At 38.1% G+C, this 24,677-nt stretch overlaps 1 long non-coding RNA gene across 7 annotated transcripts; it reads left to right on the top strand.

Annotated features, from left to right (window-relative positions):
* Positions 1-850: 850 nt before the first annotated feature.
* Positions 851-10,683, top strand: LOC121136719. Of its 7 annotated transcripts, none has more exons than XR_005873801.1 (7): positions 851-1,866; positions 2,756-2,855; positions 5,650-6,060; positions 7,238-7,359; positions 7,882-8,026; positions 8,434-9,136; positions 9,337-10,560. It is a non-coding gene; the product is annotated as an uncharacterized LOC121136719 (long non-coding RNA). The 7 variants fall into 7 exon arrangements; XR_005873798.1 differs by adding an exon at positions 10,590-10,683 and having other exon boundaries at positions 855-1,866; positions 8,434-9,519; XR_005873800.1 differs by having other exon boundaries at positions 865-1,866; positions 8,434-8,634; positions 9,061-10,560.
* The last annotated feature ends 13,994 nt before the right edge of the window (positions 10,684-24,677 follow it).

Here is a 24,677-nt window from a genome sequence, read left to right as displayed (position 1 = left end):
AGCCACGAACGCCCAGCTCATATCCATGGCTTCTAACACTATTGAAAATACTAATTTTTTTCTCCAAAGCTGTTCATTAGAAAAAAATGGAATTTCTTCTACTTAAGAATCAGCCTAGAGTAAACCAACCAAACAAGCAAGTGCCAATCCCAGGGACATCGTCCCCTTCACAGGGATCACCAAGGGCGAGTCTGGTACAGCTTTTCAACAAAACCCAACTTTTAGATCAAAAAGCATCCAACTGTTCTCTATGTCTGTGATTGAGTATTTTAACCTCCTCTTTCAGAAGGGACAATCCAGCCCTCTTCCATCATGATGTAAAAAGGGAGAAAAACCCACTACACACAGACAAACACACACATGATGAGCTGGGAATGAAAAAGCTTTTATTTATTTTTGCTAGGTCTGGCTTAAGGTACATTTACCACATTAAGAAAAGGATACAATCCTGAAGGCGATGACAGGAAGAATTGTAAAGCAGCACAGACCTGCCTGTAAGGTGACCATCGAGACAGCACACCACCCAGGTGCCTTCACACCACAGCCTGGACTCAGTGTCCCTGCCCGGCAGCACTGCAAGTTCAGCACAGGTGCCGGTTCCCCGTGCCTCTTCCCCGTGCCTCTTCATCCACGACACAGTAGTTTCCTTGGGGACAGAACAGGGCCACAGGCTGTGTGCACAGCTGCCTGCTTTGGAGACCACTCCTTATAAAACTGGGTCAACATAGTCCTCAAATGCACAGGACCTGGGAAATGGATTGATTAAAGCTTTTGTCTAGTTGGGTTTGTTTCCTTGATTTTGCCTTATTTTGACTGTCATTCCTTTTATAAATAGTTTATATTTTAAACATGGCTTGCTTGTACATATACATATTTGAACAGTGTAGTTTAATGGCTCTTAAGGCAACTTCATGTGCATACAACACTTAGAGAAGGAAATAGGAATCTTCCAAGGGGCTGGTCCAGATTTCCGACATCCTTTTTCTGAAATTGACCCCCTCTTGTTGCAAACATCTCTTCCTTGATTTCATTAGAGTTCATCTCTTAAGTACGCCTCCCCTCATGCTACCAATATTTAAGTACTGCTTGTTCCTAGAAAACACAAGATAGTTGTCTTTTACTTTTGGCTTCCTTGCCTTAACACCTGCAAGATTCATCCTCACTCTGGCATTAGTTGTCTGATGTCCGTTTACACCTGGTGAGCCAGTGAATGAGGGAAGTAAAGGAACTAGGCACAAAATAATGTGACATATGCATGTACTGTACCACAAAATAAGAGCAGACGGGGCTCCTCTTCACATAGGGAGAACCACACAGGTCTCACAGGCAGGATTGAAGGCAAGACCCAGAGAGAAGGTTGAACTGATGTTCGAAGTAGTCCTGGGAACTCTTGGTACAGACAGAGTCATGGTCTGCTATTGGCAGGAGGGAGGCAGAGGCAGGTTAGAAGCTGAAGGACAAAACTTGGAATGGCTACATCAGGTATAACTAGGCATAGATGAATAAAGGACCTTATCCTTGGTGAAGAACCACATAAGTAGTAGCTTTTCAGACCTTGGCTTCTTCAGATGTTTATGGATTCAGAAGACAAAGAGATAAATAACTCTTACTTCTTTACCTAGACTTCTAAAGTGTTTCCTGGCTTGATGTGGGTAATCATGGTAGGAGCCAATTGTTGAAAATCCTAGGGACCTCTTCCTTTGGTTCAGACATGTGTCTCACTGGGAATACTTGAATTCTTTTGTCTCCTTAGACGCATCCAACCCAGACAGCCTTCTTGTCGAGTGTGGATGTACACACACATTTTTCCTACCAGATGATGCTGCCAGAATCAATTGCAGTGGTCTGCTCACCCAAATATAAGCAGTGAGTATGTCTGAATCAAGCCTGGAAGGTACAAGTGCAAAATCCTATATGGCTGAGAACACTTTAAATACTAAGTAATATCCAGAGGGTCTTAAGTGATTGCTCTAGAAGCATTCCTTTAAGGAGCACATTCTTATTCAAAACAGTTGCTGTCCTCAAAAACCAGAGGTTGAAAAAGACCATAACAGACACTTCATAAGAGTGTCATCCTGTATCATTCCCAATGTCTTGTTAGTGTGAATTCTTCAGCAGAACTAGTGTTAGGAAAGCAACACATCATCCTGCTTTCCTTGGAATAAAATTTGTAGCCTAGAAAGTGTCCCACGGGGACTAGTAATCTCATGTTTTAGCACAACCCCCGCTTGATCCTCACAATGTTTGGCCTGAATAGACATAACATCTTCCTTCTCATTTCTATTATTGAGTTCCTTTGTTTCATGAAGTCATTCTAGTTGAAAGAGATCAAGAGAGAGAAAGACAGAAAGAGACATATACATAAAGGGGTAAGAAGAAGGAGAGGGATGATGAGGAGGCCAAAGAGAGGAAGAGGAGTAGAAGAAATAAGAGAGCAGGTGGGAGGTGGATTGGAACTATGACAAAGAAGACAAGTTCTAACACAAACAATGACAGTGATCACTAAGAATAGAAGGAGGACTTCCACATCATTTATGAGGGAGGAAGAATTGTGCAGAGAACAGGAGAGACGGGGGAGAGGAGGGGAAAGGTATTGAGAAGTGAAAGATAAAGGAGAGAGATCATAGGAGAGGAAAAGAGAGGAAGTAAAGAAAGGGAAAAGAGGAGAAAGGAGGAGAGAAAGGTGTAGGGTAGAGAGAGAAAGAAGACGTGAGGGATATCTGATTGACTGTGATGTTGCCTTTTCTCATTTCAGAACTGGAATTTTTACACTGACACCTTTTGGATTGAATGAAATATCAATCTGCTCCCAGAGGGGTTTCCATCCCCATAATCAGGACTCAGCTATATTCTGTGTACGTATCTGTGAACAAGAAATCGAGCCGATGTTCCCAGCCAGTACATAGACCCGAAAAGCTTTATCATCCTTTTTCACCTTCATGGATGTTTGTCATCATCGCACACCTTCCTAGAAATCCATTCTAACCATTGAGCTAGGAAGGAGTTGAAAGTGGATATATGTGTCTTATATTTGAAACAATTTCATTTGTTTTGTTTGAGAATGCTGACAATCCTACCCCTTTTCCTGATGTCTGGAGATACTAATACTATGCACTTTCCAGACTGTTGAGTGGAGAAGGGAAGAAGGACTAGGGTGGACTCAGGGACAGAGGGTGTGCTTAGTAGGTATGATGTCCTAGATACATCCCTAGGAACATGGTGAAAAGAAGTAACTGACAAATCATGGACTCCTTTAGCTTATTCAAGATTTATTACATGTTAATTTGTTCTTCATCATTGTCAGCTACTAAACATAAGTTGGTGATGTGGATGCCAAAGAAAGTTCCAAGTAAATAGGTAAATTAAGCATATTCATCCCAGAGTATTGATTCAAAAGCAGGGTTCTCACGTGCCTAGGGAGATGATTTTTTCTCCAATGTTGTATCTGTGATAATACACTTGGCATGATCAGACCTCAGGGCTTAAGATCAGTATCAGATCAATGACATTCTACCACTTTACTTCAATCAGCCTAGACTTTTCTATTCAGTTTAATTCAGATAAAACTTAGTACAATTGTGTGAAGAAAAGAACCCTGTCCCGTAAAATTTCTGTTAAGAAGCAGGGATACAGTCAAACAGATTCAAGGAAAACTGAGATCTTGGGATCAGTGTGCTAATACCAAGAGTTAGAACTCTGTGTCCGTATGTTTAAGTATAATAAATGTGTATGAGCGTTTGTAAAGAGTTTACATCATACTCCTGATCCTAACAGGAAATTGAGTCCTAATGACATTACAACTGTCTTTTTACAAACATGTATACGCATTTATATTTCATTATGTTTATTTATGCAATTTCATTATGTGGTCTTTTTAAATTAGACCCTGTTTTTATTTTAATTCTGTGTCTCTGGATTTGCACACGTGACTTTAGTGCCTGTCTGTTACAAGAGCTCTTCAGATGCACTAGATCTGGAGTCAAGCAATTGTGCACTGCCTACTTCCCTGCAAGAGCAGTGGGTGTTGTTAAGCACAGCAGCATTCTCCAGCGCCCACTGTGTGGTCTCATGGGTCAAACCAGTGTTTTCACTTGATGTCAGCAAGGACTTTCTAGCAGATGTGTTCAAAAACACATAACACTAAATTGGGATATGTGTAATGCTTATATACTAAGATATTGAAAGATACTGCACACTTTCAAACAAATTATCTGGAACACCAGTTCCCTGTTTCCCAATTGTAAAATCTTCTTCTGTATCTGGCCATGGTGGAACACACATACATCATCAGCTCTTGTTCAGTTGCAGCAAGAGATTACCAATCTGAGGCCATCTGATGTTACGTAAAAAGAGTTTCAGACTGATAAATCCCTGAACGTGTATGCCAAGTGAGCATCCCCTAAAGGCCTATTAGGTCACCTTTGCCATCTGATTCGAATAATGACTCTAAATCTACACTGAACTTTCTGTACTCTTTTAATAAGGAACTATATCTCATTGGAGTATGGAAAATAGAGGGCACCATGGGGAGACACTGACTCTGACCATGAGGAGAACTAGGTTAAGTCTTGGGTGCCAGATATTTTTTAATTATATTTCTAATTTATGTATCTTTATTTTTAAAGGGATGCTTTAAAAAGTTTGCTTCACATGTCAATCCCAGCTCCCCTCCCTCTCCCTCCCCTCCTCAAATGCCCTCCCACAAAACCCCCCTCCCCCATCCCTTAATCCCCACTCCTTTCCCAGGGAGGTTGAGGCCCAACTGGGGGGTATCCATAATCTGTCATTTCTTCTAGGGCAGGGCATTGGACCTCCCTGAAGAGTCCAGGCTAGGAGAGCATCTCTCATTTTGTGATGGGCATCCAAAATTGATTTTCTAGCCAGGGATAAATATTGATCTATTACCCAAGCCCCATCGATTGCCTTGGCCCCCTCACTGGCACCCACATTCAGGGGGTCTGGATCAGTCCCATGCTGGATTCCCAGGGAGCAGTCTGGAGTTCAAGAGCTCCCCCTTGTTCAGGTCAGCTCTTTCTATGGCTTAAAGAAGCCCAGGCTTCAACACTATGATTTTCATTCCTCCCTCTCTGTCAAAGAGTTTTTTGAGTTCAGCTCAATGTTTAGCTGTGGGTATTTGTCTCTGTTTCCATCAGTCATTGGTTGAAGGTTCTGTTACCCAAACTCTCTGGCAGTGGGATTGTAGGCTGACACTCCCCTGATCCATGTCTAAAATCCATATGTGTGTCAGTACATACCATGGTTGTCTTTTGTGACAGATCTTTTGACATTGCTTCTAATGACATCAGGATTTCACCTCTAGGCTGAGAAATATCTGCCTTCTTGGAGCATCTTGAATCAGAGACTTAATACGTGGGATGTGGCTCATTTGAGAGAGTGTTTCTATTTTGATTGCTAGGACCTGGAGTTATTTCTCAGCTCTGCTGAAATCAGCCATGCTAGACTTTGGTTAAAATTGAGCAACTGAGAGACAGAAGCAGAAGGATAATTTCAGGATCCTCCTGGTTATCCTAAGCCTAAGTGTTTTAACCTGGGACATATGAGGCTCTCTTTTGCTGTAATATAAAAAGTGTAAGTTGTTTCCCAACAGTTTTTCAAGCCTTGACCACATTTCCTGTTCTCCAATTGCAGGACTGCAGTCATGTCACCTTTCAAAACAGCAGGGTGACCATCAAGGATTTGCGATGAGTAAACTAAAGCACACACACACCTAAGTGAGAGTGTGTGTGTTTTGTGTGTGTGGTTGTGTGTGTCTGTGTGTGTGTGTTTTGTGTATATGTGAGTGAATGTAGGGTGGTGTATATATTTGTATGTATGTTAAACTTTGTCATATTATATCTGTTATGTATGTTCACTTGTATTTATGTACCACACAATGTGCTCATTCACAGCGCCCAGATGAACTTACCTTTTTATTGCAGGTTTAGCAGTTAGGAAAAAGCATGTATAAAACGGAAGATTGTGACACATAATGGCAAGAGCTCTACAGGATACATCCTGAGTCTAGATGTATGAACCCAAAAAATTCATTTTACTTACAAGGTGAGATGACTGTTTCTACCATGTGAGTAAGAACTTTCTGGAACAATGCACAAGTTGGGAAATGTGATTATTGGAACATCCTGGAAAAAAACCCATAGTTCAGTCTCCACAATACAAAAGAAACATAGTCTTATGTGTGTTTTGGTATGTGACAGTATTTGCAGTTCATAACTGTACATTGAGGGTATAGGTTTGTGTGAGGAGATGCTTGCTTGAGTCAGGAGAGAAAATTCATCAAAGGTGTATCCTACATGAATTGCAATTCTAAGTTATGAATATACATTTCTGTTTCTTGTTTTAGCCTCCTACATTTCTAATGTGACCTGTAGCTAGAAACTCTTTAACTAATGACTTTTCTTAGTTAAAACTGATTATATGGAAGCTTTGACACGAAAAGGGGAAGTGTATTACCTGAGAAAGAAAAGTACAAAACACAAATTTTTAAATTTTCTCATATTAGAAATCATTTACAGATTATATACACTGTACAAAAAGGAATAAGACAAAGGGATCACGTAATTTATGTCAAGAAGGTATAATATTATATCTAAGAACATGTTGGGATTTCAAATTTGATAAAGATTCCTTCCATTGAATTGTAGAAACTCATTGTCAGAAAAGATTTGAACATGAATGGTGGCCCCTGGTTTCCCCTTCACGATGACCAGCTGCTTGATAAACTATTTATGCTTAAATCCATTTACCATATCTATCCCTAAGGGAAAGCAAATTTGTTTCCATCACCCAGATATACAATAATCTGGACCAATTTTGTTTTCTGTTCAAATGTCTGATAATGCAATATTTGCCTACATGAAATCTTTCAGTAAATCATCAGTTATATTATTTAGAATTGTAAATATTACACTCATATGGGATATATGTGATTGTTCTTTTCTTTTTAAATTATTCCTATGACGTATGAAAATTTTAGTGACTTAATAAGCAGTTTTTTGTATTTTATATTCATATATTTGGAAGAGCTTTCTAAATGGAATGTTGCCAAATATTAGCCCAGTTATCTTCCCATTCATCTGAATTACAAACCGATATATTTGGCAAGTTTGTATTGTGCATATAAATCTGTACTTTAATTTCATATTACTTTAAGTTTTAATTGTTTGACTATTGTGAAAGGTTGTCACAATTCAAATATTCATAATTCACTCTTTTTTAGTGTATCTCCTCTTCTAACACAATTTGCATAATTGGAGATCATACAATTAGCACTAAGGAATTAACACACCACTTATTGAATAATAACTACATAATGTGTGAATGATTTCTTCAAATGAGAAGGTAATTATGCAATAATATTTTGCTCCAACTCTACCTGTTTCTTGTTTGAATTTGTATGCATCTGTGGGTTGGAAAGTCTGATTGCATTTGCAGCACAGAGGAAGAAAGCAAAATTAGGTTTGCTATTGCTAGTTAACATAGATTGAGAGTGCTCAAACTCTAAGTCACATTTGTAGGATTTAGCCAATATTAATTCATAGACACAAATCAGTTGGTTAATTCATTAATGGGCACAAGTAAAGAAAGATTCCTTCGTGATTTCTGAGCAAGAATGCTTACCCTCAGTATTTAGAGACTACAACTTCAGCAAGTTTAGTTATCCGCTGGGCAGTTGTGTTTTCATCTTTAAATTGGGAATAACCTCTGGGTGATTAGGTGTTATAACAGTAGATACTATATCATAAAATTTACTATTATCAGTCTTTAATATTCCCCAAGGCCCATATCTACATTTGTTATGTATTGGGAGATCATTGTTTCTCAGATCTCAATTAATGAAAATGACATTGGAGTTCCTTGTAGGAAATCATGAGCAGAAAGCAGAAGTCCTCTGGATTGAGCAATGGATGTGGAACATATGTAGAACTTCAAGATGTGTCTAGATGAGATCTATCCATGCTCATTATTCTCTTCAGCCTGGTGCACTCTCAACTTTACATTAGTTCAAGTGAGATTTGATTATTCACATTTACAAAATAGTGTTACATTAAGTATTAATACTTACCCTAATTGTAAGCATTTTAACAACTATGCAGTGAAAATCACATGCCCCTGAGCAAATTGGGAGCATGAGGAAGATTAGAGGGAGGTAAGAGAAAGAAGAGGGAAGAAGGGAGGAGGAGAACATGAGGAATCAGGAAGATTGTGTTGGGGGAAGAATAGAGTAGGAGAGCAAGAAGAGAGATACCTAAATAATGTGAGCCATTATAGGTTTAAAGAGAAATCTTGCACTAGGGAAGTATTCGGAGATCCATAAGGATGACCCCAACTAAGAATCTAAGCAAAAGAGGAGAGGCTGCCTTAAGAGACCTTCCTCTATAATGAGATTGGTGACTATCTTAAATGCCATTCTAGAGCCTTCATCCAGTAGCTGATGCGTTTAGAAGCAGAGAATCACAGCTAAGCACTGAGCAGAACTCCTGGAATCCAGTTGTAGAAAGGGCAAGACCATGCACGGAAAACCCACAGACACAGCTGACCTGAGCAAGTGGAAGTTAACAGACCCCAGGCTGACAGCTGAGGCACCAGCATAAGACCCAACAAGGCCTCCTGAATGTGGGTATCAGTTGGGAGTCCTGGGCAGTCTATAGCACCACTGGCAATGTATCCAGAATTTATTCCTAGTGCACAAATGGGCTTTGGAAGCGCATTGCCTATGATGGGACACTCTCTCAGCATAGACACATAGAGGAATGCCTAAGTGCTGTCCCAAATGATGTGACAGATGTTGATGATCCCTTAAGGACACTTCACCCTCCCTGGGAGTGGATAGGGGTGGGAAGGCAGGGTCAGTGGGTACCAAGTGAGAATGGGAGTGAGGGGACTAATAATGGTATGTAAAATGAGATTGTTATAATTTAAAATATATTTTTTCAAAATGACCAAAAAAAGAAAGAAAATGGCACTGCTCATTCACCTTAGGCTTCACACATTTATCTGATTACACTAATAAATGTGAACCTCAGCTGTTCTATTTTACAGTGGAAAAACTAGGTTAACCATTGGTGTGAAAGGCTGAGAACCTGATTTGAAACCCGTGACTAAAACTATAAGTAAGGTAACATTCTCCATTTGTGCATTCCTGTTTTATAAGTAGTCACACTCTAGTTTTACATTAAGAAGTTTAATGTTTCTTCAAAAATATTCATTATCAACACTTATGAGAGAGAGAATATGAATCAGATAAAAGCAGAAAACGCCATTCTGTATTGGGCTAAAGTTATTTCTCAGTTGTTAAACCAGTTGTGTCTCTTGTAGAAGACCTGGGTTCAGTTCTCAGCACCAACATGGTAACTCCCGACTACCAATGACTCCAGCTCCAGGAAATTCCACACCTTTTCTGGCCAACGGGGGAACTGCATATACACACATCTATATAATAAGAATAAAAATCCTTCAGGATAATGGACATTCATCTCATTAATGAATCACTTATACTCAGTAAATATTATTTTAATTATTTAATTATTTTATACTAATATTTGTATAATGATTGTCACATTGAATGTGACTTTCCTTAGGATCCTTCATTGTACACAAAAAGACAGATCATTATGGAAGGATTCTTACTTAGACCACTTTTCTCTGTCTCAAGTTCATAATAAGCTAGATTGCATTTTGCAAACTCAATTTGTGCTTTTACTCTCATATTATATAGCTATGTGAAGCTCCTATAAAAGTCTTATTTTCATAAAAATTCAAAAGGATTTCATTGTGACTATAAAGATTGATTTCTAGGTTATATTGAAGCTCCTGAATTCTATATCAATGAAAAAAAAATGCTAAGGCTCTATAATTCTGTTAAAATATACAATATTGGAAATATAATTTCTGTGACATTGCAGTAATATATTTAATCGGTTGGGGTTTTATCTGCTGATGTTTCAGCTTTGCCAAATTATGTGACAATAGGATTCTAATATGTTGCTTTGTTATCTTATTTCTACTCTTTTATGTTGATAGGATATTCACTGTGATCTTAGAATATATCATATTGTATATTTTAGTATTGAGTAGAATAAAAGACAGAGTGGAGTATGTTGCTCAGTAGGAGGAGTATTTACTCAATATTTCTGAGACTAGATTTATTAGGAAATTTATCTGAAAACATGCCAAAATATTTGAATTACCTGTGGCTTTGTTGTCGGTAGTAAGAATTTTCTTTATATTTGTTGTGATATAGTCTCACCATGTAACCCAGATTGACCTCAAAGTTCTGATGTGTTCATCTCCTTCTCTTGATATAAGTAGTTGCACACATTTGCATATGTGTAAAACTATGCCAACAGTAAATTTTTCATGATGTTGCAGTGAAAGAATTAATAAACCAAACTTCCTGAGTCACCGTTTCTCCACTGCATTTAAAGTATGTGTTTTGGAAAATTCAGGTCTGTATTTGACATGACTTTGTCACCAGCACTTGCTTATTGGAACCAAATTATATGGTGATTAAGGGGCACAAGAATAAATAATAAGGTATAATGATAGTAGATTTATTTTCTCACTTCCAGGCTCACAACTGACAACTTGACTTTGATACTTCTCAGTGGACATTGTCTGAGAATCTTGTTTAATAACAGCTTGACTAGGAGTTTCTTGGTTGAAGGAACGTAAGCTTGTTGCTTACATTTCTCACTGTTGTCACAAACCCATGGCCAAATCAGTAGAAAGCGATTCATTTGAATCACAATATACTGATAGTATAAAAAGAAACCAGCAAGTGGTGAGTGATGCAGAAGCCAATCACTGACCAAAACAAACAAATAAACAAACAAACAAAAAACCGCCAAAAACCAGTGCTGTTAGCGAATTGTACCCTAAATGGGATGGCTATCTCAAACTTCTGAGATTCAGAAAACAATTTAGAAGGTTGTCAGGACATACATAAGAGCTGAGACTGTGGAGAATGCCAGCAGCAACAACACACATTTTTGATTATGACATAGCAAATGTGACCTACACAAGACCTGTTCAGGACTGACCTTGTCAACATTCATTGTGGATGATACAGGACCCCTAGGCCTACTCCTACATGAGGCATAATTGGCTGTTAATGGTTGCTCAGGAATGGGTGATGTTTGTTTTAATGGTGCAGCCCTTACAAATTGCCCTTTTCCCAGTATATGCCATCCTGCAAACACTTAGACAAGAAACTAGAACTTAACTTTCCAAGTTATATATTAGAAAAGGCATGACAGCAGAAATGGATGATGGTTTCAGCAAGAGGGAGAAGAATGAGAGAGGCAAGTAGGAATAATTTCTAAATTTTATTATATGTCTGAAATTATTACACAAAAAAGAAGAATGAAGAGAGGAAAGAAGGAAGGGAACACGGAAGAAAAAAAGGGGAGGGAGGAAGTAAAAAATAGTGGACCAAAGCAAGAAGGCCAAAGCATTACAGACACTTTTCTTTGTATAAAGGTCACGAACCAGATGCTGTTGGAACCAGAGGGGCAATCCTGGACATAACATGCAAAGAAGATGGATACTGTCAGCTGATGTAGCCAGGAGGACCAGCCAGAAAGAGTAGATGGATTCAGATAGCTCATGGAACCAGAATGACCAGCAATGTAGAGAAAAACTGATCCATGAATACAGTGGAATCTGGAGGACCAGCCATGCCTCATTTTCAGGGAGGCAGATATATAGAACTGTTTAGTTTAGAGGTTTCCCAGACAGTCTTCCTCTTGTGATCCAGATCTTCATTTTGACCACGCATCCCTGGATGAGATTCATCACACTAAGGAATTCAGTGGCCTCACCTTACCTTATTTTTGTACTTTATTTTCCCCTTGCGTTAAAGCTCTGGTTTTATTATGTTCTCATCTTAGAAGAGCCAAAAATAATCTGGTTTTTGCCTAATTGCCTATATGATTTAGAATTTTCATTTTCTCTTTATTTTATTTTTGTTTTAGTCTAAAATATCTCCATCATCTTTGTTGCCCCCTCTCCCTAGGTGCTGAGAATATTTATGTGTTTATGTATCTATAATCTTGTGTGTGTATGTGTGTGTGTTTGTGTGTCCCACCACACCTGAAACTCTCAGCCTTACTTAAACTGCTCCTTCTCTTTTCTTTACTGAATTCCAATTTGGATAGTCTATGACACATCTTCCAGTGGTAATTTTATAGGAAAATATTTACAACACATCAAGAAAATTAGTTTTCATATATTAATCGCACTTTTTCATTTAGAAAAGTAGCAGGTTTGTAGGACATGTGATTTTCCTGACAACCCAACTTCAATATCCCAGCCCATGTTCTGATTGACCTCTACTTCAGATCTCCATGGAGTGAAGAGACACAGTCTCATGCCCCAGCTCTTACTGCAGTGCCTTCCTCTCTGTGCTGGACTTAAATTCCTTGAAACCCTGAGACCAGACCAATCTACACTTCTCCCTTGGGAGGTTTCTGTACGATGTTTCTATCATAATGACCTATATTCATTATTAGTGAGCCTAAGATTTTCACATTTCTTGACATCATTTAGTCTTTTTTCCCCTTCAAATGTTTCTTTCCAATATGACTGTTTGGTTACTTCCTGCTTTCAAAATTTTGTATTCTTTGTCTGATTCTGTGTCTGGACTATCCACATTTCTAGCATTTTTCCTACAGTTTATTTTCATACTTTTGTAGGGTTACTACTCAGAGAAAATATTACATGACAACAGTAAAAGGTACACTAGATTTGTGTTAATGAGATACAATTGCATCCCATATCTGTCATGGAGACATTTTCCTGTTTAATGGACAGTCATTACTTTTTCAAATGAGGACCCTCAGAGTACATATGGATCAAGTATCAGAGCCACATACCGAAGGAGGCTTTCTGCCTGGTTAATATACATCCACTTACACAGTGGCGGAAAGGGAAATCTCCTAGGAGATATTTCTTGACTTTTATATTTCAAACTACATGTGCATCAATGTCAGAACACCACCTGTACGATGAGCACCCACTTGGCAGTAGTTATGGAACAGGACAGTAAGAACTGCCTTCCATGAGACTTTCTTCTTAACCACATCATGCTTACTTTGATACACTCCCAGTGACATATTTATAACCTGATTTTCCTTCTCCTATATATCTGTTATTTTTGAACATTTACTCTATAGGAATTTACTCTCTAGAATTCTAAATATAAAATTGTAGTTCAATGTTTTCACTCTGCAGTATTTATCTTTGCCTCTTTTGGGATTATGACACCCAGCACCCAAATAAATCACACAAAAAGGAATTTTCTTTCTTACAAATGTCTAGCCTTATCTTGACTTTTTACTAGCCAGGTTTTTCCTCTTTTCCTTTTTCTGTCTTTTCTTGGTTTTTCAAGACAGTGTTTCTGGTTTTGGAGGTTGTCTTCGCCTCACAGAGATCTGCCTCCCTCTGCCTCCCATGTGATGTAATTAGAGGCATGCACCTCCACCACCAGGCTCTATCAAGCTTTTACTAATTTAAAACATTCCATCTATCTTTTGCCTCTGGTGTTTTATCTTTCTCTATTTTTGTAAACCTTTTTTGCTTCTTTCACTTTGGCTTGCTCTGTGTCTGTGTGGCTGGTCCCTGGTGTCTTCTTCTCCTTCCTCCTCCTCCTTTCTATCCTTCCAAATTTCACCTATTTAATCTGTCTGCCTGTCAGCCTTTGCCTATCCTTTATTGCCAACATATTGTCTCATTAATCTCTTTATTAGAGCACTAAGGTGCTTTACACAGGAAAAGTAAACACAGCTTCACTGAATTTAACAAATGCAACATAAAACAATGCATCACATTTTTGCATCAATAAACTAATGTTCTACAGCATAAACAAATGTAACACATATTAAAAATAGTCTACTATATAAAATTATATTGAATCCCAAATTATGGCATGTAGGAGTATCATTATTCTTTTATAAGATAAATTAGAGAAGTTAAAAGGAAAGAATTTGGACTACAATATAAACAACTAATTCTGAGAATCCAGAGTGACATTACTGCTTACCTGAATCTAATTTAAACACCTTCCGTGGCTGTGCATCTGCTTCCATCAGCAGGGCAGTGTGAGCTGTAACATCTACCAGTCAGTAACATTCATTACTACCCTGAGTGTATTATCTCCTTAGCAGTAAGATGACAGCACCTGTCCTCTCAATAATGTAGCTTAACCAGTGCAGGAACACAACTTCATGCACATGAAAATATACTCACGTAGACCTCGTACATTATTTCCACTGCTCAAAGCATACATGACTATCCACTCACAAACTTCCCTTTACATGACCTCATGCTTGAGAATCCTGTCCTTAAATAAGACCATCATACAATGGCTTCTGAGGTTTAAGCATTTCTGCTGGGATAGCCCAAACTAAAACATTGCTTATGCAAATGTCTTAAATTATTTTTCTTATTTATTGATATGTTCATCGATATACATTATAGTTAACTGTAGGCCTTTGAGTAATGATTACAGCTTGCTTTCTTTTAGGCTGACATGTCCTCTACTCCCTCATGCTACTGTGACTGCCAAGCTGACATCTAGTGTTTGCTGGAGCTAGTGGTGTCCTTAGATGCAAAGATGTGACAATTTCTATTTGCCTCCAGGTTTTGGGACTTATTCACAATTTTACCTAAAATTATTAAATCAAGACCACATTTCTGCCCCCTAAAAGAATATGATTCCAGTAGATTCATAGTACAGTTCTTGACAGCCCTAGCACATTATATGTTCACAAATGACCATTAGAAAATGCACGCCTCGCCGGGCAGTGGTGGCACACGCCTTTAATCCCAGCACTCGGGAGGCAGAGGCAGGTGGATCTCTGTGAGTTCAAGGCTGGGCTGGACCAATAGCCTCCAAAACAATGCAGAGAAACCTGTCTTGTAAAAACCAAAAAAAAAAAAAAAATGCACGCCTCTGTCTTATGCATTGGAGTAAATCATGACTAAACTTAATTTCTTATTACCATTGAGACCTTCAGGTTTTTCTTCTCTATTCCTCCCTTTTTCTTTCAATCCTCCCATGCTTCCTTTCCTGTACCATTCTTCAATTCCCTCCATCTCCTTCCTTCTCTACCCCTTCCTTACTCAGTCTCTTTTTTGGTCTATAAAAGATTCTTTGCTACTTGAAACTCTACTTTAACTCGAAGCAATAACTCAATAGCCCAGAAATGTAACCTCACCACATTGCTGGTACAATGGAAGAAGCTAAAATGATTTCTTTAATTACCAATTTTTAGTGAATAGCAAATGTTTGCAGAAATATGTGTCATATTCAATATAACAATGAAAAATAACTCATTCAAGAATGAGAATCTATAGAGATCACACATTCAACCATCATCTGTCCTGATTTGATGCTCCTAGTCTGGTCAGGCAACACTCTGATCTCAGTTCCTCTCCTCACATTCCTTGTATATTCATGTCATCTGGAATCCTTGATATAAAGAAGTATTGTGTAGGCTAAAGAGGATTTTCATGTGCTGAGTGTCCAGTAGAAACTAGTACATAAGAATTTGATGTGCCTGATGGTTAAAACCCAAAGGAGGTACTAATAGTAACTAAGCATTTTTCAATGATAATTTGTCTGAGAATGAGTGGTAAGATCCTGATTTCCTTTTGAAATCTCTTGGCATCACTTGGATAGAGATGGGAGGGGCACTAAAATGTTTCTGTATGAAATGAAAACTTAAGAAAACCATTTTGCATAATTATGATGACTAAGCAAAGACAGATTATGTCACAAACTCTTGTGTTCCTTATTAAAAACATGAATTTATCAAATAATATAAAGCTTATGATGAAACTTCCTGTATTAGTGCATGGAGCTTTGCATTATAAACACATTTTTAAAGTTAAATTTAAATTAGAAACAAGGTTGCTTCACATGTCAATCCAAGGTCACTCCCACTATCCCTCCCATCCTCACATACCCTCCCACCAAGCCCCCAAAATACCCTCATTTCCCCAGGGAGGGTGAGGCCTTCCATGGAGAGTGTCCATAGTCTGGCATTTCATCCAGGGCAGGGCCTAGACCCTCTGCCAAGAGTCCTTGATGAGACAGCATCTCTCATTGTTGGATGGGCACACAAATTCCAGGTATGCCAGGGATAATTACTGATCAACGACCCAAGGCCCAATAGATTGCCTAGGCCTCCTCACTCACACGCACATTCAGGGAGTCTTGATCAGTCCCAGGCTGAATTTCCAGCCATCACTCTGGGATTCAAGAGCTACCTTTGTCAGGTTAGCTGTTTCTAGGGATGAACCAGCCCAGTCTTAACACCATTGCTCATCAGTCCTCCCTCTCTGTCACTGGATTCCTTGAGTTCACCTCAGTGTTTAGCTGTGGAAGTCTATTTCTGCTTCCATCAGCCAGTGAATGAAAGTTCTGTTTCCCAGATACTCTGGTCATGGTATTGTAGGATGGCACTACCCAGAACTATGTCTAAAATCTATATATGAGGGTGTACATGCCATGTTTGTCTTTTTGAGACTGGATTACCTCACTGAGGATGGTTTCTTCTAGTGCCATCCATTTGTCTGCAAATTTCAGGATTCCATTGTTTTCTTCTGCTGAATAGTACTCCATTGTGTAAATTTACCACATTTTCTCTATCCACTCTTTTGTTGAGTGGCATCTAGGTTGCTTCCAAGTTCTCTGTGTTATAAATAATGCTGCTATGAACATAGTGGAATAGCTGTCCTTGTTGCATGAATGTGAATCTTTTGGATATTTGCCTAAGATTGGAGATGCTGGGTCTTGTGGCAGGTTTATTCCCATATTTCTGAGGAATCTCCATACTGATTTCCAAAGTGACTGTACAAGTTGGCACTCCCACCAGCAATGTAGGGGTGTTTCATGTTCATCACAATCACTCCAGCATAAATTGTCATTGGTGTTTTTCATTTTAGCCATTCTGACATGAGTAAGATGGTATCTCAGAGTTGTTTTGATTTGCATTTCCCAGATGGCTAAGGGTGTTGAGCACTTTCTCAACTGCCTCTGAGCAATTTAAACTCCTCTATTAAGTATTCTCTATTTAGTTCAGTAGCCCACTTTTTATTGGATGCTTTGGTGTTTTGGAGACTTGCTTCTTGAGTTCTTTCAAATTTTGGAGATCAGCCCTCTGTCAGATGTGGGGTTAGTGAGTATCTTTTCCCATTCTGCAGGATGCCTTTTTGTCTTGCTGACTGTGTCTTTTGCCTCACAGAAGCTTATCGGTTTCAGGAGGTCCCATTTATTAATTGTTGACCTCACTGGCTGTGCTACTGGTGTTATGTTCAGGATGATGTCTCCTATACCATTTCTTTCAAGAGTACTACCAATCTTCTCTTCAAAGGCATTTAGTGTGGCTGGATTTATGTCTTTGATCCATTTGGACCCAAGCCTTGTGCTTGGTGATAGACATGGATCTATCCACATTCTTCTACTGCCAGCATCCACTCATGCCAAAACGATCTGCTGAAGATGCCTTCTCCTTTCAATTGTATATTTTTAGCTTCTTTGTCGATCAGATGTTCATACATGTATGGCTTAATATCAGGGTGTTCAATTTGATTCCATTGGTCCACCTCTCCACGTTTGTGCCAATTCCAAGCTGTCCTAAGGACTGTAGCTCTATAATAGAGCTTGAAGTTAGAGATGGTGATGCCTCCAGATGTTGCTTTGTTGAGCAAGGTTGTTATGGACATTTTGGTTCTTTAGTCCCTCCATACAATTTTATTATTGTTCTTTCCAGGTCCGTTAAGAATTTTGCTGTTATTTTAACTGGGATTGCACTGAATCCTCAGACTGCCTTTGCCATGATTGCCATTTTTACTACATTGATCCTACCTATTCCAGAGTATGGGAGATCCTTCCATTTTCTGATGTCTTCTTCAATTTCTTAAATACTCACAGATCGTGATATACAGGTCTTTCACTTGTTTAGTTAGAATCACCCCACGGTATTTAGTGTTGTTTGTGACAACCGTAAAGGGTGAGTTTCTCTGATTTCATTCTCAGCCTTTTTATCTTCTGTATATCGTAGGCCTACTGATTTTCTTGAGTTGATTTTGTATCCTTCCACTCTGCTGAAAGTATTTATCAATTGTAGGAGTTCCCTGGTACAGTGTTTTGGATCACTTATGTAAACTAATATATCATCTGCAAATAGTGAAAGCTTAACCTCCTTTCCAATTTGTATCCTGTTAATCTCCTTTTGTTTTCATATAGCTCTAGCTAGAACTTCAAGTACTATATTGAGAAGGTATGGAGAGAGTGTACAGCCTTGTCTTCTTCCTGATTTCAGCAGCATCCCATTGAGCGTCTGTCCATTTAGTTTGATGTTGCTGTTGATTTGCTGTATATATCTCCCACTATGTTTAGGTATGTTCATTTTATCCAAGATCTCTCCAAGACCTTTATCATGAAGGGGTGTTGTATTTTCTCAAAGGTTTTTTCTGCATCTAGTGAGATGATCATGTGATTTTTTGTTTCTCATCTTATTTATATGGTGGATTACATTGATGGATTTTCATATGTTGGACCATACCTGCATCCCTGGTTTGAAACCTACTTGATCATGGTGAATGATTGTTTTGATGTGTTCTTGGATCTGATTTACCAGTATTTTACTGAGTATTATTGCATCAATGTTCATGAAGCATATCGGTCTGAAGTTCTCTTCCTCAGTTGTGTCTGTGTGTGGCTTGGGTATCAAGGTTATCGAAGCCTCATATAAAGAGTTTGGCAAAGACCTTTCTGCTTCTATTGTGTGGAATACTTTAAGAAGAATTGGTATAAGGTGTTCTTTGAATTTCTGGTAGAATTCTGCACTGAGGCGACCTGGACCTGGGCTTTTTTTGGTTGGGAGACTTTTGATGACTTCTTCTATTTCCATAGGGGTTATAGGTCTATTTAAATTGCTTATCTGTTCTGGCTTTCAGAGTTTCCTTGGAGAAATCTGGAGTAATAATGATAGGCTTGCCTTTATATGTTACTTGACCTTTTTCCCTAGCTTGTCTTATAATTCTTTCTTTATTCTGTATATTTGAGGTCTTTATTATTATGTGTCAAGGGGACTTCCTTTTGTGGTCCTCTCTAATTAGTGTTCTGTATGCTTCTTGTGCCTTCATTTGCATGTCTTTCTTTAGTTTGGGAAATTTTTCTTCTATCATTTTGTTGCATATATTTTCTGCCCGTTTCAGATGGTTTTCTTCACCTTCTATACCTATTATTATTAGGTCTGGTCTTTTCTTGGTGTTCCATATTTCCTTCATGTTTTGTGTTAGGGATTTGTTGGACTTAAGATTTTCTTTGTTCTATGAACCAATTTCTCCTAGTTTATCCACCACACCTGAGATACTCGCTTCCATCTCTTGTATTCTGTTGGTTATGTTTGCATCTGTAGTACCTTACCATTTGTCCAGCTTTCTATTTCCAGCCTTCCTTCAGATTGTGTTTTTTTATTGTCTCTATTTTAGTTTTCAACCCTTGCACTGCTTGAATTGTTTCTTGCAATTTTAGCTTTGTCTTGTCATCCATTTGTTGCATGTTTTGGTTTTTATGAATACATTTTTATGCATGTCAGAACATGTAGAATTACAATAGATAGTTAAAATAACCATAAGTTACGATTTGTGCTTCTGTGACTAACAGTACCCAATATCCTATTCTTGGTCAGAAGGAAGATATTACCGAAACTCTTTTAGATAAACAATACAAGAAATTAATCACAGCATTTGTAAATTACAACTTTTATTTTACAACTTATAAGTAAGCTCCCTCCCAAAGAGTTACAAGTATTAAATATTGAGTATTTAAGTTATTAAATATTGAAAATGTTCTTAGAATTTGTGAGTATGGAGATTAAAACATCAAACTGTGCTCTTTTTAAAGTATTACCCATATTTCAAACAAGTAGCATTGTGATCATTAGGTAGAATAGAGAAAAAGAAAGAAGAATGAAGTTAGTATGCATTACGTTATCTATCCTGTGAATGGACTTTAATTTAAAAGAAGATTCTTAATAAAATATTGCAGTATCATATAGTCACATGTAGCTAGCAGAGGATGTCTATTAATTTCCAAAGATTCCCAAGAGGGAAAAGAGAGTCTTTAAAGGGATTTTAAAAGTTAGTTGTAAGCTTGATCATTGGACCCTGCCTTACCAACATCAGTCTTAGTCATACATTCAAAAATTCTACAGCTCACTCAGGATGGTTTCTTCTAGTGCCACCATTTTCTTGCAAATTTCAAGATCCCTTTTTTTCTGCTGAGTAATACTCCATTGTGTAAATGTACCATTTTTCTCTGTCCACGCCAGTTGAGGGGCATCTAGATTGCATCCAGGTTCTGGCTATTACAAATAATGCTGCTATGATCATAGTGGGTCTTGTGGTAGACTGATTCCCATTTTCCTGAAGAATCGCCATTCTGATTTTCAAAGTGGCTGTATGAGTTATCACTCATACCAGCAGTAAAGGAGAGTTCCCCTTTCTCCACATCCTCTAAACCTCAGTGTGGAAGGGTCTAAGACCTGCCCCAGATGAAATGAAAGACTTTGGATATACCCCATTGAGGTCCTCTCCCTCACTGGGCAATGAAGTGAGGACTGGCTGAGGGTTGGTGGGTATTAGATGGGGTTGAGTTAGGAGGGGAGGAAGAAGGAACTGGGATTCACATGTTTCTAAATTAAATTAAAGAAAAATGATGTAGCACTACATTTAAAAAAGTGATATTTATGCAAGTTTAAGATCTTCAAATGAAGCTCAGAATTTCTACAAACGTGTCTTGATCATGGGTGAAAACTAATGAATAGAAATTCACTAAATATTAGAAGCCTCACCTCAAAGTTACCTACGAAGACAAAAGTGGAATCACACACAAGAAAATATTTTTGCTTCTCACATTTTTCAAAAACACTAAAGTGTCTCCAAAGATTTTTGCTGAAACTGCTCAAGCACACTTTGATTAATTAGTTCTAGCCTTCCTCATAAATACTCTAGTTCACTTCTTCAGATGCTTTTTCTTATTTATGACCTCACCAATGTGAGATATATGTATATTTACTGGATTTGATTCCCTGAATCCATTTTATTTCATTAAGCAGACATCAATTAGTAATTAAAGTAAATTGAATGTAGATGTCAGGAGGAAGAGAAAACTAGGATAGGTATATAAAATAAGATTATTTTTAAATAATTTATTTAATTCAAATTAGAAACAAGTTTGCTTCACATGTGAAACCCAGCTCCCTCTCCATCCCCTCCTTGCCCCTTCAGCCCTTCCCCAACCCCTCCTCCAATCCCCACACCAGTCTCCAGCCTCAGGAAGCTTGGGGACCCCCTGAGACCACCACACTGCTGCCCATCACCCACTCCCTTATTTTTCTGATGGGCCTGCTCCCAGCATACAGAGGACCTGCCCAAACAGGAAAGGCATCAGTCCTTTCAGACCCCACCCTCCAGTGTCCCCAAATTCAGCTTCAGGAAAGAAGGAGATGAGTGGAAACAGAAAGACGCTACCTGCACCCACCCAAAGAAGAGATGGGAACAAGTTATAATAAGAGCTCACTCAGTAATAGAAAGAACAACATTACTCCTAAAGAATCTAGATACCCAATGCCAGCAAGACCTGAAAAGCACAACATAGATGAAGCAGAAGAGACAGAACTCAAAAATTATTTTATGAATATGACAGAGACCCTCAAAGAGGAAACAAGGAAATCCCTTAAAGAAATAGAAGAAAAAACAAAAAAAAAATAAATGGAGGAAAAGATGAATCAAAAATTCAATAAACAAACAAATCTATTAAATAATCTAAAGAGTACCAAGAAAACAACCAAACAAATGAAGGAAGCAACTCAAAAAGTTGAAGGATTGAAAGCTGAAATAGAAACAATAAAGAAAACACAGAATGAGGGGATGCTGGAAATAGAAAAGCCGGGTAAATGATCAGGGACTATAGATGAAAGTATCACCAATATAATACAAAAGACAGAAGAGAGAATAGAGGATATACAGTCATCAACCAAAGATAATTTCAAAACCAACAAATCCCTAAAACAAAATATCCAGCAAAAATGGGACACCGTGAAGAAGCCAAACCTGAGAATAATAGGTATAGAAGAAAGCGAAGAAATACAGCTCAAAGGTACAGAAAACATATTCAACAGAATCATAGAAGAAAACTTCCCTAATCTAAAGAAGGATATGCCTATGGAAATACAAGAATCTTACCAAATTGGCTGGACCAGAAAAAAGAAGTCATCTTGCCATATAATAATCAAAACATGAAACCTACAGAATAAAGAGAAAATATTAAGAGCAGCTAAAGAAAAATGCGAAGTAACATATAAAGGCAGACCAAATTACACCCGATTTCTCAAAGGAAATGATGAAAGCCAGAAGATCGTGGACAGATGTCCTACAAACACTAAGGAAACAAGGATGCCAGTCCAGAAGACTATATCCAGCAAAACTTTCAATTACCATAGATGAAGAAAACAAAATATTTCATGACAAAGCCAGATTTAAACAATACATATCCATGAATCCAGCTCTACAGAAAGTGCTGGAAGGAAAACCTAGACCCAAGGACGGTAATTACACTCACAAAGACACAGGCAATAGATAATCCCATTTTACCAAACACCAAAAGAAAAAGGGAGGAGAACCTACACAAAATAACACCACTACCAATAAATCAAGCACAAAAAAGAATCATCAATCAATGGTCATTAAAATCCCTCAAGGTCAATGGTCTCAACTTGCCTATAAAAGTCACAGACTAGCAGAATGGAAACAAGAACAGACCCCATCCTTCTCCTGCATACAAGAAACACACCCCAATGACAAAGACAGATGTTACCTTAAAGTAAAAGGTTGGGAAAAAATTTCCAATCAAACAGACCCAAGAAAAAAGCTGGTATAGCAATCATAATATCTAACAAATGAGACGTCAAATTAAAATCATTCAAAACATACAAAGAAGGACATTTCATATTCATCAAAGAAAAAGTCCATCAAGATGAAGTCTCAATTTTGAACATCTATTTCCCAACTACAAAGGCACCCACATTCATGAAAGAAACATTAGTAAAGCTGAAATCACACATAAATTCTCACACACTAGTGTTAGGAAACTTCAACAGTCTGCTCACCCAGTTAGGCAGGACCACGAGACAGAAACTTAACAAAGAAACAAGAATTAATAGAAGTTATAACCCAATTGGGTTTAACTGACATCTATAGAATATTTCACAAACACAGAGTGATATACATTTTACTCGGCGCCACATAGAACCTTCTCTAAAATCGACCACATAATAGGAAACATAGCAAACCTCCACAGATCCAAAAGAAATTAGAAAAACCCCCTGTATCTTATCAGACAAGCCATGCATTAAAATTAGAATTCAACAATAACACAAATTGCAAAAAACCTACAAACTTGTGGAAATTGAAAAATGCACAATTGCACCATCCCTGGGTAAAGGAAGAAATAAAAAAAGAAATTAAAGACTTCATGGAATTCAATCAGAATGAAGACACAAAATATCCAAACTTATGGGTAAATCTGAAAGAAATGCTGAGAAGAAAGTTCATCACACTAAGTGCCCACATGAAGAAACTGGAGAACAGTCACACTAAAGAATTAATAACACAACTGAATGCTCTATAACAAAAGAAGCAATCTCACCCAGGAAGAGTAGATGCGAGGAAATTATCAAATTATCAATGAAACAAAAAGTTGGTTATTTGAGAAAATTAACAAGATAGACACAGAGAGAGCATGATAATTAACAAAATCAGAAATGAAAAGGGGAACATAACAATGGACTTTGAGGAAATCCAAAGAATCATCAGGGCATACATTGTAAACATGTACTCCACAAAATTTGAAAAGTTAAAGGAAATGGACAATTTTCTGGATAGATATGACATGCCAAAAGTAAATCAAGAACAGATAAAGAATCTAAACAGACCTCTAACCCTTAATAAAATAGAAGCAATCATCAAAGTCTCTCAACCTAAAAAAGCCCAGGCCCACATGGCTTCAGAGCAGAATTCTACCAGAAATTCAAACAAGAGCTGATTCCAATACTCCCAAATATGTTCCACACAATAGAAGCAGGTAGATCTGATGCTCCAAATGATGCTGTAACGATAAACGGCACACTTACTGAGAATAAGTATTTATTGTAGAAATTAGTCACAAGATACCAAACAAGTAAGCCAGATGAGCCCAGTAGTTTTCCGCTGCCGAACTGGAAGCCAAAATCCGGGAAAAGAGACCAAGACTTCCGTTCTTTGTTCTTTTATGCCTTCCCCCATAATGCCCCCCTAGCCATGCCCAAAAGTGGGCCTGGCTTGTGACGTAGTTCACCGCCTACGTACGTATACATCTTTACATCCATATAAGTCTTTAGTCATTCCTAATGTGGGTGTGGTTAGTGGTGTGGTAAACCGCTCTTTTATCACCTCATCTGTATGCGCCTCTAGTAACTCACATGGTTAAAGGCGGCATACAGGCTTCCTCCTACATAGATCACTGCCAAACTCTGTTTATGAGGCTACAATTACCTTGGTACACACGCCACACAAAGACACAACTAAGAAAGAACTATCGCCCAATT

The sequence above is a fragment of the Mesocricetus auratus genome, unplaced genomic scaffold (genome assembly GCF_017639785.1).
Source record: "Mesocricetus auratus isolate SY011 unplaced genomic scaffold, BCM_Maur_2.0 Super-Scaffold_100676, whole genome shotgun sequence".
NCBI lineage: Eukaryota > Metazoa > Chordata > Mammalia > Rodentia > Cricetidae > Mesocricetus > Mesocricetus auratus.
The sequence above is the reverse complement of the archived record's forward strand: the minus strand, read 5'-3'. Positions and strand labels throughout refer to the sequence as shown.